The sequence below is a fragment of the Schistocerca serialis genome, chromosome 3 (assembly GCF_023864345.2).
Source record: "Schistocerca serialis cubense isolate TAMUIC-IGC-003099 chromosome 3, iqSchSeri2.2, whole genome shotgun sequence".
Taxonomy (NCBI): domain Eukaryota; kingdom Metazoa; phylum Arthropoda; class Insecta; order Orthoptera; family Acrididae; genus Schistocerca; species Schistocerca serialis.
The window spans coordinates 585431556-585446709 of record NC_064640.1 but is presented as its reverse complement, the minus strand read 5'-3'; the positions used below and the strand labels follow the sequence as shown (position 1 = coordinate 585446709).

General features: G+C 44.2%; 1 long non-coding RNA gene across 1 annotated transcript in view; it reads left to right on the top strand.

Annotated features, from left to right (window-relative positions):
- LOC126470474 (uncharacterized) overlaps nt 1-12254 on the top strand; it is a 400400-nt gene extending 388146 nt beyond the window's left edge. Inside the window, exons 4-5 of the long non-coding RNA XR_007586215.1 lie at nt 10305-10506; nt 11512-12254. This is a non-coding gene — a long non-coding RNA (uncharacterized LOC126470474). The remainder of the gene's footprint in view (nt 1-10304; nt 10507-11511) is intronic.
- The last annotated feature ends 2900 nt before the right edge of the window (nt 12255-15154 follow it).

The window sequence follows — 15154 nt, the reverse complement described above, 5'->3', positions numbered from 1 at the left end:
CACTTGCGATATGAAGTAATGACGGACTTGCATAGCGCTTGCAAAATCTATAGACGCAGAAGACGTAGCAGTTTACCTGACACTTCCGGTCAAATCAGCAACTTCTAGGACAGAATCCCAACCGTTGTGTTACAAGCCTCATGCAGAAGAAATGATATAGTATGTCGTCCAAGGGGAGGGGGCGTGTTTATTTTGCCCCCTATTTTAATTTTGAGCAAATAATAATTTATATTCTAATTTTCTTGCCATCTTAAAGTAATGATTTTTTACCGACTTTTTTCTGCCATTTCCTGACATGCCATCTATTTCCACCATGACGTCAGTGGGGGTCTGTCGGATTTGCGGATTTACGTGATACTGAATGAGCAAAACAGAGTATAAAGAACAACGCAAAAGTGCTACCTCAACAGTTGATAGCCATATCTTGATACAAGAGATTCTACGCTCTTCACATGCTACGAGCTACGAATTCCGCTCGTACAGCCCATTGACGTCAACCCTGGTGAAAGACCCGGCCGCGGTGGTCTAGCGGTTCTAGGCGCTCAGTCCGGAACCGTGCGACTGCTACGGTCGCAGTTTCGAATCCTGTCTCGGGCATGGCTGTGTGTGATGTCCTTAGGTTAGTTAGGTTTAAGTAGTTCTAAGTTCTAGGGGACTGATGACCACAGATGTTAAGTCCCATAGTGCTCAGAGCCATTTGAACCTTTTGAACCTGGTGAAAGAATGTAGTGCTTAGAACCCCGCACTCGTGAGAAGCAGAACTCAGCGTTTCCCATTTAAAAATAGAAAAAGAAAACGAATGAGCATCAGAACAAGCCTGGGAAGGCCTGACAGTACCGACCGATCGCTGTGATATCCTCAGCCCATAGGTATCACTAAATGCGGATATGGAGGTCAACACACTCCTCGCCCGGCCGTTGTCAGTTTACCAGACCGCAGCCTCTTCATCTCCGGCAAGTTGTTCCTCAATTTGCCTCAGAAGTGCCGAGTGCTCCACTCACCCACCTCCCCAACGCCAACAGTGCTTAGCATACCAGGACGGTCACCGATCCATGAGATAGCTAAGCCCGACGACGCTCAATTTCGGGAATCTGACGCAGAGCGGTACCACTGCAGTAAGGCCGTTGGCCACATTTAGCAGTGGTTTCTCAAAATTAATTAAGGTGAATGCTTAGATTGTTCCCTTTACAATAAAATATCCGATCAACTCGTTCTTTTCACACTTTCCGATTCTGTAAAACAAGAAGAACGCTTAATGCTTTTAACGTTACGTAAACGACGAGGTCACTACAGAAGGAAAGCAGTCTCCGACTGGAGAAAGATGGGGATGATGTACTTTCAGATAAGAGTTCCCAGCACTGGCCTCATTTGCCTTCACCGATTTAGTGACGTCACGGAATGCATAAATCTGCATAGCCATCCGTCCAAATAAAAGTCGAGAGTATCGTCACCGCACCACTTAGGTCGGTCCCCATTCCAACAATGTGCAGCATATCTAAGGACATCATCGTAGACGGGGCGGTAAGTCCTAACCGTGACTCGATTTTCTTCGCACATACATAGACAATAAGTATCACAGAGAAATCCTGTATGAGAATAAGATTACATAATTTAAATTACAGCAGTACTGCCATACACCCACACAAAAATCTCTGAAAACCCTTTTGTCCTTTTGTCTCTCCTTATTGATGCTTTTGACAATCTATCGATTGTCGAGAACATAAATATCTACCGTAGTTGGGACTGGGATTTAGGCGCATCAATATCTTTGATGAAAGGTTATTTTTCTGTTAGAGTAATGTAATCATACTTGATAGTCAACATATTAAAGCTAATATTCCGAGCTATAAAACCATAGGAGATGGATTACACGTAAAAACCCAACGTTTCGTCCCCAACTGCGGAGGACCTTTTCAAAGAGGATGGTAGCTCCTTTGAATGTCCGATTCACACCATAGCTCGGTACTGGCTGCAGCAAAATTCCGTTCACGCGTGCTCCCGCGCATTGGCGTGACGTTGCATGCCTACGAGAAAGACAGGCCCCCGCATGTACAGTCGTGCTCAAAAATATCCGAACGACCTGAATCGCATTTCACCAGATTCGAATGCAACCCACATAGCTCAGCTGTCTAGCAGGTCCTCCAATCGCCCCTAGGTACAGTCGTTTGACTATTGAAAATGGTTCCAACAAGTCACCACTAGAAAACGCTGCTCTTTATCGCAATAACTCAAGATGTAAAGTAATACTAAGGCCGTACAAATATCAAGGAACATTTTATCTCAGATAAGACGGTTCTTCATGCTTGTAGGTACACATTTATTACAATAAATGACATACCTGAAATGTTACCACTCTCATTACTACGTCAGACAGGTAATTCACGTAGTAAGTTCGTCGTATTCATGATTTCCTCTTCAAAGTAATATACCGTACTTATTACTTAACACAAAATGACAATAAAAATTTAGGTTATTCACGAGCAGCTAGATGAGAATATGTATGAACTTCAAATGACACGACGAACCGTCTCGTTCTGCATATGGATTCACACCCAGGTCATGCAGACTAAGCAAAGCTTGCGTGACTGACAGAAATTGTCATTCCTGACTAGGCGTACAGAGAGTGATACTCGCATACCTCGATTTTAGACAGTGTCAGTTAGCAAATAACAAATGAATATTACATAACGTAAACATTGTTAACGGACGCGAATTCCTACCCAGCATCTATTGTCCATGTTAACGAAATGCGAGAGATGTTAAATATTGCTTCTTCACAAGTAACTTACTTGCAATGCCGTGAGGTAAAGCTTTGTGTTGGACAGGGATTCAAACCCAGAACCTAATTGGATTCTCATGGAAGCACAATCAACTGTGACATATTGGATTTTCTCGGCAGTAGCTAGATGTTTTAACTGAAATTACGAGACGAAACATTAATTTTTTCTTTCCCAGGACTCCAACCTGCCACCTATCGCTGTTATATTCTAGAGAAAATGAACGTATAAATGGGTTTGTTACAGCAGCAGTGACATTTGAGCATGTTTGAACTAGAAATAATATGACGAGGAGTTCAGTGCTGACTGGGAATCGAGCCCCACACATATCGTTGTTAACTGCACACAAAGAGACGTCAGCTACCGAATTTTTCTCCACCAGCAGCTCGCAATAACATCCTTGAATTTACAATGATTTCGCAAACAGTTCTGTGTCTCACTGGGACTCAAAAACGTCAGATACCGTTAGTGTTGCAACGAATGAAAATACATTAAAAACCAAAATTATTGCCCACCAGCAGATAGGTGTTCTCATGCTAGAGCTTGATAATACATAATGAAAGCTTTAGTGCCGAGCCAGGATTCGAACCCATTCACGCGCAATATGTGGAGATGTTGAGGAATCTGCAATTTTGAACAAACAACAAATTGCAGTCGAGCTGTATTGTCACGAAGGGATCAAATTCCCCATTAAGGGCGGTCTGAGTTGCATTCCCAGATCAGAACCAATTTTATCGACATACAGAAGCTCAAATAAAAGATGCAATACGTATCCTGTGACCCTACATTGCGTTTGTTTCGTCACTAGAAATAAATAACTAGTATAAGAATGGTTACTTCTGATAGTTTCTACGTGACGCGACTCCTGACTTGATTGTGGTTCAACCTAACGTCTACTTGGTAGAGAAGGAATATCATGTTTAACGTGAATTTCAGACCACAATGCCATTATAGCTTCATCACTTGGCGTAGCCAGAAGAAAACAGAATCTGCCTCTCCTTATCAAAAATCGTCAGCAAAATTTGGAATCGAACCAAGACCATAAGTATATGAACCTAGCATCAATCCAAGAGACCACCAAATTCTCTTCTCAATCACCCATTATTCTATCATAACAATGTTGCGCCACACTGGATGAGAATTCTGACACACAGACTCCCTGTAGTGGCTTGCATTACGTTCAGTACATTCATTTACTTGGTTGACCGAATCACCATAATCTAGCTGTCTCGGCTACCCAGTGCATACATTCGATTCTTGTGTAATCGCCGAAATGAAATCACGTATCTGACACCTACACAGAACTGTCAACAGTGTAGGATGCAGAAATTTAAACAGGAAGTGTTCCTTTCGACTTGAGCTACTCTATTGCGCTATCTGTTTGTTAAAAACGTAGTGCAGTGCAAATGAAAAGCTGTAACTGTCTGTCTCTCAGAGTCTAGAACCGGCCATATGCATTATCTCACAGCACTCTCTCTCTCTCTCTCTCACACACACACACACACACACACATACACACACACTTTTTTTATTATTTGTTTGTTGTGCTCGACTATCGGCGAGGCACGAAAACGTTCGTCAATGATTTTCTTAGTTTTGAGTACACTTACGAAAGATATATAAAAACAACTATAAGAGTTACTGATTTATGAAGCTTAGTTTGCAGCCAGTTCTGAGTATTATTAGTAACTACGCTCCAGTCCCTAAACCCAGTTACACACATGTGGATCAGACGGATTACGTATTCCAGGCCGTAGCAGCCGGGTCTTTGAGACGCCAGCTATGGTCACTTCCGAGCCCGCTGTAGGATCACATCGGTTCGTCGTCTTCCTGCTGGTAATGTAACCGCGATTTGGCAACAAGGCAAGGTATATTTGGCAACTCTGATCGACGAGTTACTTCCTGGGGTGCACGGAATTAAGCCTCAAAAGTTCACTCGATTTTTCCTGTCGTTTCCATTGAATAATCTGAGATATTATTAACGCTTGAGCTGTAACAAAAGATTGTAAATTTACGGTTTTCAGCCCAGGAAGTCGCATCTAATCTCGTCCTTTAAATAGCGGTTTACGAGTTCTAGCCACTACTGGTCTGTTAAGAGGAGACCTAGACGCATGCCTCTTCCATAGCTCTGTGTAAACGTGCTAACCTGAGAGAACGCTTGCTGACTGTAACGTTTTTATCCCTTCTGTGAAAGAGCTACAAGCGGTCAGATCACACATAGATAAGGAAATCGCAAGACAATACATTCGGCTCATAGTGCAATGGTGAAAAACTTACAATGCTGCACAACAGGTAACGCCTCTTTCCGCTGCTGACAAACAAATTTTGGGTTTCTAGGAATACATAACTTTATTTATGAAATGCCACATTTGCATACCACTTGAGTATGACACAGCATACCAATCAAACACAGACCCAATCGAAATCTAAGTGATTAGTATTTTACTAATTCGTGCCGATAGAAGCACGCTTGTGTACAGATACTCGTTTTATTGAAACAGACTTTCGTCGTAAGGTTATCGTGGGTAGTATTATTTTATTTCTTATAATACAGTGCACAATTTTCGTACGGGTTCTTTTAGTGTTGTTAAAACATTAGTTAACACGAGAGAGAAATCAGTCATCAACGATATATGCGAATTATCTGATGTTATCTATAACAGCCTAACAATGCACATGCAGTTTATTGATAACATGCATATAGAAAACTTGTTCTGAGTTAAAGCTGTCAAACAAGGTTTCATGAAGAATAAAATGCCACTGCCACACGACAGCTAATGTAGAAAATACTTTTCTGACGTATTTTGGCACGATGCGCTCTCCCCATACATAATACAAAAGTTTCGAGATGCATCTACAGCCTGGCCATCTATTAAACCTGAAAAGAACAAAATGTCGCAGAAGTTAGCCTTTTTTCCACATGCGACTATTTTGGGTTGAGAAGTGAAGTTCCGTTAGATCGATAACTTCAGCCGACAGCAGTACGGCGTTTTAAAACATGTAGCAGTGAATGCACCCAAACTCGCGACTTTTTATCAACAGTGCGCGACGCTAACTGTTACGCTACTAGCTGACACATGGCTACAAGACCTCCAGAACTCAACAACAAGTCCTCCAGAACTTGCGCATTGCTCAGTGCTGTGAGTTAATGCATATGGCCGGATCTAGACTTCTGAGAGACAGACAGTTACAGCTTTTCTTTTGCACCGCAAGACGTTTTTAACAAACAGATAGCGCAATAGAGTAGCTCAAGTCGAAAGGAACACTTCCTGTTTACATTTCTGCATCCTACTCTGTTGGTAGTTCGGTGTAGGTCTCAGTTACGTGATTTCATTTTGGTAATTACAAAAGAGTCGAATGTATGCACTGGGAAGCCGAGACAGCTAGTTTATGGTGATTCGGTCAACCAAGTAATTGAATGTACTGAACGTGCTGCAAACCACTACAGGGAGTCTGTGTGTCAGAATTCTCATCCAGTGTGGCGCAACATTGTTATGATAGAATAATGGGTGATTGAGAAGAGAATTTGGTGGTCTCTTGGATTGATGCTAGGTTCATATACTTATGGTCTTGGTTCGATTCCAAATTTTGCTGACGATTTTTGATAAGGAGAGGCAGATTCTGTTTTCTTCTGGCTACGCCAAGTGATGAAGCTATAATGGCATTGTGGTCTGAAATTCACGTTAAACATGATATTCCTTCTCTACCAAGTAGACGTTAGGTTGAACCACAATCAAGTCAGGAGTCGCGTCACGTAGAAACTATCAGAAGTAACCATTCTTATACTAGTTATTTATTTCTAGTGACGAAACAAACGCAATGTAGGGTCACAGGATACGTATTGCATCTTTTATTTGAGCTTCTGTATGTCGATAAAATTGGTTCTGATCTGGGAATGCAACTCAGACCGCCCTTAATGGGGAATTTGATCCCTTCGTGACAATACAGCTCGACTGCAATTTGTTGTTTGTTCAAAACTGCAGATTCCTCAACATCTCCACAATGGGTTCGAATCCTGGCCCGGCACTAAAGCTTTCATTATGTATTATCAAGCTCTAGCATGAGAACACCTATCTGCTGGTGGGCAATAATTTTGGTTTTTAATGTATTTTCATTCGTTGCAACACTAACGGTATCTGACGTTTTTGAGTCCCAGTGAGAGACAGAACTGTTTGCGAAATCATTGTAAATTCAAGGATGTTATTGCGAGCTGCTGGTGGAGAAAAATTCGGTAGCTGACGTCTCTTTGTGTGCAGTCAACAACGATATGTGTGGGGCTCGATTGCCAGTCAGCACTGAACTCTTCGTCACATTATTTCTAGTTCAAACGTGCTCATATGTCGCTGCTGGTGTAACAAACCCATTTTTAACGTTCGTTTTCTCTAGAATATAACAGCGATAGGTGGCAGGTTGGAGTCCTGGGAAAGAAAAAATTAATGTTTCGTCCCGTCATTTCAGTTAAAACATCTAGCTACTGCCGAGAAAATCTGATATGTCACAGTTGATTGTGCTTCGATGAGAATCCAATTAGGTTCTGGGTTCGAATCCCTGTCCAACACAAAGTTTTACCTCATGGCATTTCAAGTAAGTTACTTGTGAAGAAGCAATATTTAACATCTCTCGTAGTTCGTTAACAAGGACAATAGATGCTGGGTAGGAATTCGCGTCCGTTAACAATGTTTACGTTATGTAATTTAAAGTTGATATTTGCTAACTGACACTGTCTAAAATCGAGGTATATCACTCTCTGTACGCCTAGTCAGGAATGACAATTTCTGTCAGTCACGAAAGCTTTGCTTAGTCTGCATGACCTGGGTGTGAATCCATATGAAGAACGAGACGGTTCGTCGTGTCATTTGAAGTTCATACATATTCTTAATTATCTGCTCGTGAATAACTTGTATTTTTAATGTCATTTTGTGTTAAATAATAATTATGCTATGTTACTTTGAAGAGGAAATCGTGAATACGACGAACTTAATACGTGAATTACCTGTGTGGCGTAATAATGAGAGTGGTAACATCTCAGCTATGTCATTTATTGTAATAAATGTGAACTTACAAGCATGAAGAACAGTCTTATCTGAGATAAAATGTTCCCTGATATTTGTAGTACCTTGGTATTACTTTACATCTTGAGTTATTGCGATACAGAGCAGTGTTTTCTAGTGGTGACTTGTTGGAACCATTTTCAATAGTCAAACGACTGTACCGGGGGGCGATTAGATTTCCTGCTAGACAGCTGAGCTATGTAGGTTGCATTAGAATCAGGTGAAATGCAATTCAGGTCGTTCGGATACTTTTGAGCACGTTTGTACGTCACGCTCGCTCAACTCAGCTGACAAACTTCATTTCTACACCTGTTAACCCGTAACTACGTGTGTGAGTACGAACTAGAATTGCATCTTCTACTGGAATCCGCTTTTATGGAGTTTTACTGTTATTAGTCCTACAATGATCGGAAGTCCATAGGCCCACTTATAATTTGTTACGGCTGCACTGGGGTACAATAAAATTAAATCATACCAAAACAATTATCCGTTGCATAAGGAACCAATTCTTGTATGAAATGAAGACTGTTACGCAGAAGAGACTAACTGCTATAAACAAGCCGTTATACCATTTACATCGCTTATTGATCTAAAATCAAATTTTGTTGTAGTACTATTAGTCAGTAAAACTTCATAATAGCAGATTCCAGTAGAAGATGCAATTCTCGTTAGTATGTATACCCCCAGCTACGAGTTAACAGGTTCAGAAACCATTTTGTCTGCTAATCTGAGTGTGCGAGCGAGTTCAGGCCCACCTTCGTGACGTACGCTCTGCGGCCTGCCTTTCTGGTGGGCCTCGCTTGGAATACCCAGGCGCAATTGGCCATTGTCGGTTGCTGGTGCGAACTGTCAGAAGACCAGTACATGTTTTCTCCAGCACAAGGAGCCATATGTCATTCAGTTTAATGCCCTCTTGCTTCCAGCTGAAAATCCTACAGAATTTAACAATCTCTATGTCTTCTGTGTATAGTCTTTCTTAGAATCCACTTGTGGCTGCATGCACTTGAGTTCTATCAAAATGAATTGGGTGGTCTCCTGGCTACAAAGTATATTCCGTAAAAGCTGATCTGTCAGTCGCTCCACTTGTACAGTTGTCCTTGCGCTCTTCTGGTCGTTTTTTGAACTTTGTTTTTGTAGTACCCAAATACACCTCCTCACGACTACACTACACGGAATCCTAAAAATTTCTGCTTTTTCTGGCTTATTGCGAGCACATTTGGCCAATTATAGGTAATCCTGTGTCTTCCTAGTAGGTTTGTCGATTACTGCGATGTTCCATTTTGTCACGATTTTTCCTACGCCTTCTGCAACGTCCTTAAAGAAAGGCTGAAAAACTTCGGATTTCACAGGTGCTAGTGTATCGCTATGATTTTTTGCGGCGGTCTTAACGCTGTTTTCACCTCAGCGGACGAATGACCATTCTTGAGGAATGCAATGGTGAGATGTTTTAACAACGTGCCTGGTAGCTCTGGTTCGCAAGTGTTTATACTCCATCCGCCAACGTTATTAGGACACCTCGCTTTTGATGTGGGGTGGTGGATCGAATCTTGGTGTTGGTAACGGTTCTGTGTACATGCGTTTTCGGTTAACTGTGTTTTAAGTTACCACTTTATTTCTTAAAAACTAATTCATCAAGAAAGTTCGAGGCCCGCCGGTGAGGGCGAGCGGTTCTAGGCGCTTCAGTCTGGAACCGCGCGACCACTATGGTCGCAGGTTCGAATCCTGCCTCAGGCGTGGATATGTGTTATGTCCTTAGGTTAGTTAGGTTCAAGTAGTTCTAAGTTCTAGGGGGCTGATGACTTCCGATGTTAAGTCCCATAGTGCTAAGAGCCATTTAAACCATGTTTCTTCTGCCTGTTTCCTCCTCTATGATAATCAATCTTCGGATTAAAACCGTTGAGATGCTTGTGAAAACGACCAAGTTTCTCTCTGACATGCGTCCACAAAACAAATGCATCTTCCACGTAGTGGAATCAAATATTCGGATTCTTCTGGCAGTTTCCAATGTCGTCTCCTCGAATTTTTCCATAAAGAAATTCACTATAACTGGTCTTAATGGACTCCACATAGCCACGCCACTCATATTTCCATAGAACTCATCCTTCCATTTGAAATACGTGACCGTGAGGCATTATTTAAACAGTTCAGCAATATCGGGAGGAAGTATCGATACAGTTGCTGCAACATCTCTTTGAATGGAACCATAGTGAATAGCGATATCACATCAAAACTGACTATTACGTCATCCGGCTGGACCAGTGCGCCGTTTAATTTACTGATAAGATGTGCCGAATTCTTGATACGGGAGTCCAATGGAGAAGCAGAACACTTCGTATGCACTTTTAAACAAAAGATGCCAAGCTTCGCACCATCCACTCACGGGAACAGGCGCTGAAACTCTTTCTCGCCCCCTGCAACCCCTGCCCCAGCCTCGGCGGTAGACGGCCGTGTGACGGTTCTAACACAAGCTTTTCAGTTTCAGACCAACAAAATGCTGCTTTGCTGACGACTGCATAACAACTTCTGACTGTAAAAGCTGAGTCGGCCTCACAACCAACCAACCAACTAGCCAGCCCAACAAGTGCCGCCGACCAGCATACCACCGTTCCGACAATTTAAAGGCACAGAAGAGGAATGGATCGAATACCTGACTCATTGTCAAGTTCATCGTGTTGAAGGTACTGTCAAGTTACAATACTTCTTTTTTTTACTGAGGGGTCCCCAGTTTTCAGGTTAATACAAAAACTATTACTAACCGTGTTTCCCGACGAACTCCGTTATGACCAAGTAATCGCTGCATTAACTCAATATTACAACCAGAAAGTCCCAGTACTCGTAGCTGCTGCTAGATATCAGTTCTTTAGCATGCAGAAAAATCCGTTACACACGTACCGTCAATGGAACACAGAATTAAAGGGCATGACTAGGGTGTTTTAATTTAATTGTGGTTGTGGCAACTTTTACAGTGCTTTAATGATTAGGGACGCAATAATATTCGATGTCACAGATAGAGTTCAGGAACAGTTCCTAAAGTTCTCTGATCCATCACTACCTTAAGTGTTGTAAATCGTAGAGCAATATGATTCGGGTGTCACAGTGGCGATAAGTTTGAATAGGCCCCGATTAGTAGGGCCGAGTCGCCTCTAGTTCGCCACCGCCCCAAGCAGCCACAATAATGAAGGCGTACACAACCGCGCGGACAGCCACGTCGACAGGTAAACAGACCTGTGAACTTAGTGAAGTCTTGCCCTGGGTGCTCTGCGTGCCATAAAAGACAGGATTGCCTGTCAGGTAACTCAACGTCTTACACGTCTGGAAAAAAAGGCCATGTTCTAGCAGTTTGTTTGCAAAGCAACAAAAACGCCAATTTTGCCCGCTCCCACAAGAAACAGGTTTGTGCTCATGCAGTGAACGCTGTGTTTTCAAAACCTGCAACAGGTTCTGATAAAAGTAAGATTAAGGTTGTGCCTCCTTCTCCCCCTAATGCGATGTTATAGTTTTTGTCGCCAAATCGATAAGCAGGACACTGAGTTGCTGGAATCTTTTTCCTTGCGCTACAGAAAAATTGCACAGGCCATGGAAGGAGGCACAGATCTCAAGATTTTTTTGCGTTACATTCGCAAGCCTTAGCCTCGTTCCTCGAACAGTATCCAGAACTCAGTATTGCTCCGTCCGCCCTGCAGATTGACGGCCTCGTGGGACTGCGTGGCCTTCACGGGTGTCCTCTGTTGCCACGAGAGCACCCCAGGAGGAGCAGATGGACGATACGCTCTCGTCACCGCCGTCCCCGCTCGCTGGCCCAATGAACCTGGACGCGCCATCGCCTTCGTCATCGCCCTAGGCCACGCCATCAGGCCTGGACGTGTTCCGTGGCAGCAGTTTTCCGGAGGATGTTCCTGTTGCCTCAAAAGCCAGATGGCGGGGTACGCTCGGGAGTACGCCAATCGGTAGTAGGTGATGGATCAAGCACACCCATCAAGACCGAGGCCAAAGACAGACTCGCAAGTAACACGCCGACAACGCCCTCCCGACTGCCAGTATTTAGATCATTGCCGTTGACCGGAGGTCCCAGTCTCAGCCTCACGCACTAGCGCAGTCCCTCAGTCACTAGTTCAGTCATTGATGCACCAACTCAGACTCCAGTTTGGCTCCTGTCGTTCACCACATAGCGGGACTTGTACTTCACCAGCAGTGAGGCTAACACGGACTATTATGGAAGAGCTTGTACCACAGAACATGAACTCCGTTTAAGATAAGTAGCTTCCTGTTCTTCTAAATAAAGACCCTGTTACTACATGTGTGCAATTGTGTTGTAGTAAGAGAATACCGGCCAGTCAACAACATCCTCTCCCTTGATTCCTATGGTAGGAGACTCAACAGTATAGATTCATAAAACATAAAGCATTGGGACATAGAGGATTGTATCATCCAGTTTTGCTGTAAGAATAAGGACCAACAAAAATTAAAAACTGTTGTTCCCTCTCTGTGTCAAATGTTCTCAAGAAAAATTAAATAAATATTGTCACAACGATGAGGAAATAAGTTTTATTGGAACTCGGGTAACAGACGAAGTAAAGAAAGCTGTCTAAAAAGGATATAAAATTGTATATGTCTATGAAGTTTGGGATTTTAGAAATAAAAGCAACATGTTGTTTAAAAATTATTTGAAAGACTTTTTGAAAATAAAATTAGGAGCCAGTCTACATAATAATGAAACTGATGAAGAATATACAAAAACAGTTAAACATAAATTGGTTATTGACTTAGTTCCTGATAGAGTAAAGGAAAATCCAGGAAAACGAGCTGTTGCGAAAATATGTGTTCATTCATTATGGGGAAAATTTGGGCAAAGGCAAAATATGAGTAAAACTGAGTATGTTACAAATTTACAACAATATTATGAGATACTACTGGATTAGATAGTATACATTACTGGCCACTAAAATTGCTACACCATGAAGATGACGTGCTACAGACGTGAAATTTAACCTACAGGAAGAAGATGCTGTGATATGCAAATGATTAGCTTTTCAGAGGATTCACACAAGGTTGTCGCCGGTGGCGACACGTACAACGTGCTGACATGGGGAAAAACATAAATGGCTCTGAGCACTATGGGACTTAATTCTGAGGTTATCAGTCCTCTAGAACTTAGAACTATTTAAACCTAACTAACTTAAGGGCGTCACACACATCCATGCCCGAGGCAGGATTCGAACTTGCGGCCGTATCGGTCGACAAGAGGAAAGTTTCCAACCGATTTCTCATACACAAACAGCAGTTGACCGGCATTGTCTGGTGAAACGTTGTTGTGATGCCTCGTGTAAGGAGGAGAAATGCGTACCATCACGTTTCCGACTTTGATAAACGTCGGATTGTAGCCTATCGCAATTGCGGTTTATCGTATTGCGACATTGCTGCTCGCGTTGGTCGAGATCCAATGACTGTTAGCAGAATATGGAATCGGAGGGCTCAGGAGGGTAATACGGAACGCCGTGCCGGATCCCAACGGCCTCGTATCACTAGCAGTCGAGATGACAGGCATCTTATCCGCATGGCTGAAACGGATCGTGCAGCCACGTCTCGATCCCTGAGTCAACAGATGGGGAAGTTTGCAAGACAACAACCATATGCACGAACAGTTCGACGACGTTTGCAGCAGCATGGACTATCAGCTCGGAGATCATGGCTGCGGTTAACCTTTTCGCTGCATCACATGCAGGAGCGCCTGCAATGGTGTACTCAACGACGAAACTGGGTGCACGAATGGCAGAACGTCATTTTTTCGGATCAGTCCAAGTTCTGTTTACAGCATCATGATGGTCGCATCCGTGTCTGGCGACATCGCGGTGAACGCACATTGGAAGCGTGTATTCGACATCGCCATACTGGCGTATCACCTGGCGTGATGGTATGGGGTGACATCAGTTACACGTCTCGGTCATCTCTTGTTCGCATTGACGGCACTTTGAACAGTGGACGTTACGTTTCAGATGTGTTACGTCCCGTGGCTCTACCCTTCATTCGATCCCTGCGAAACCCTACGTTTCAGCAGGATAATGCACTTCCGCATGTTGCAGGTCCTGTACGGGCCTTTCTGGATACAGAAAATGTTGTGGCGTAACAAGCTTGCTACGCCACACTGGGAAGGGAGCTGAAAGAAAGGCACGCGTACACACACGCCGACTGGCGTCAAGTCTGGAACAGGATAACTATTGAATGATAGCAAGAAAAGTACGTAGCTGCTTTATACTTAACTTTAATTCTTTGATGAATACAGCGTTCTTCTTGAGACATTTATACTATAACTCTCAAAGTAGGTAAGGCTAATGGCGCCTTGATAGGTCGTAGCCATGGACTTAGCAGAAGGCTATTTTAACTGTCTCTCGGCAAATGAGAGGAAGGCTTCGTCCGTATTGTAGCTAGCAATGTCGTCATACAACTGGGCGAGTGCTCTATCGTATATCGAGACCTGCCTTGTGGTGGCGCTAGATCTGCGATCACACAGTGGCGACACGCGGGTCCGACATGTACTAAATGGACCGCGGCCGATTTAAGCTACCACCTAGCAAGTGTGGTGTCTGGCGGTGACACCACATTCCTCCCCCGCAAATCGGCGAACGGTCGTGTGATAAGGCTTCCGCCCGCCGTGGGGAGGACCCCATGTTGACGTATGCGATGAGGTGAGGAGCCTAACAACAGGCGAGGCTGTGCCACCCGCACCCGGCCATTCGGTCTGAGGGGAGCTAGGAAACGCCTGAAAACCTAGTCCAAGGTGCACGTCAACATGCGGTGTATGCGCCCGTAAAGAGACAGTAGGGGCCGAAGGGTCGACCTCCATTGCGTCGGGCTACCCGACGCGCGATGACGTCATGTGGTCCGGAGCGGGCCAGAGGACCATGGCGGAGGACGGCTGGTCACGGGAAGCGATTGGCGGCGCGTGACCCAGGGAGGCGCTTGGCGGCGGCAGCGAAGCGTCGAATGCGGGCGGCGCCGGCGGGAGAACAGGCGGCGGCGGCGGCGGCGGCGGCGGCTGCGGCGGCTGCGGCGGCGCGTCGCCATGGGGCAAAATGGAAGGCATCGTCGGCAACACCTGGGGATGAGGCGAGCCAGTAGATGGGTCACCAGGGCGCTGACCGGACGGCACCGTCGCTGAAAGCAGACGGGGAGCGGCAGAACCCGTGCGACGACAGAGGCGCAGTTGATTGAGATGCCGACGCATCTCACCAGAGGCCCCCAAAACCAAATACATCGCGCGGCCGAGGCAGCTAAGAATGCGCCCTGCGAGCCAACGCCGTGAACCTCGATAGTTGCGATAAAATACAA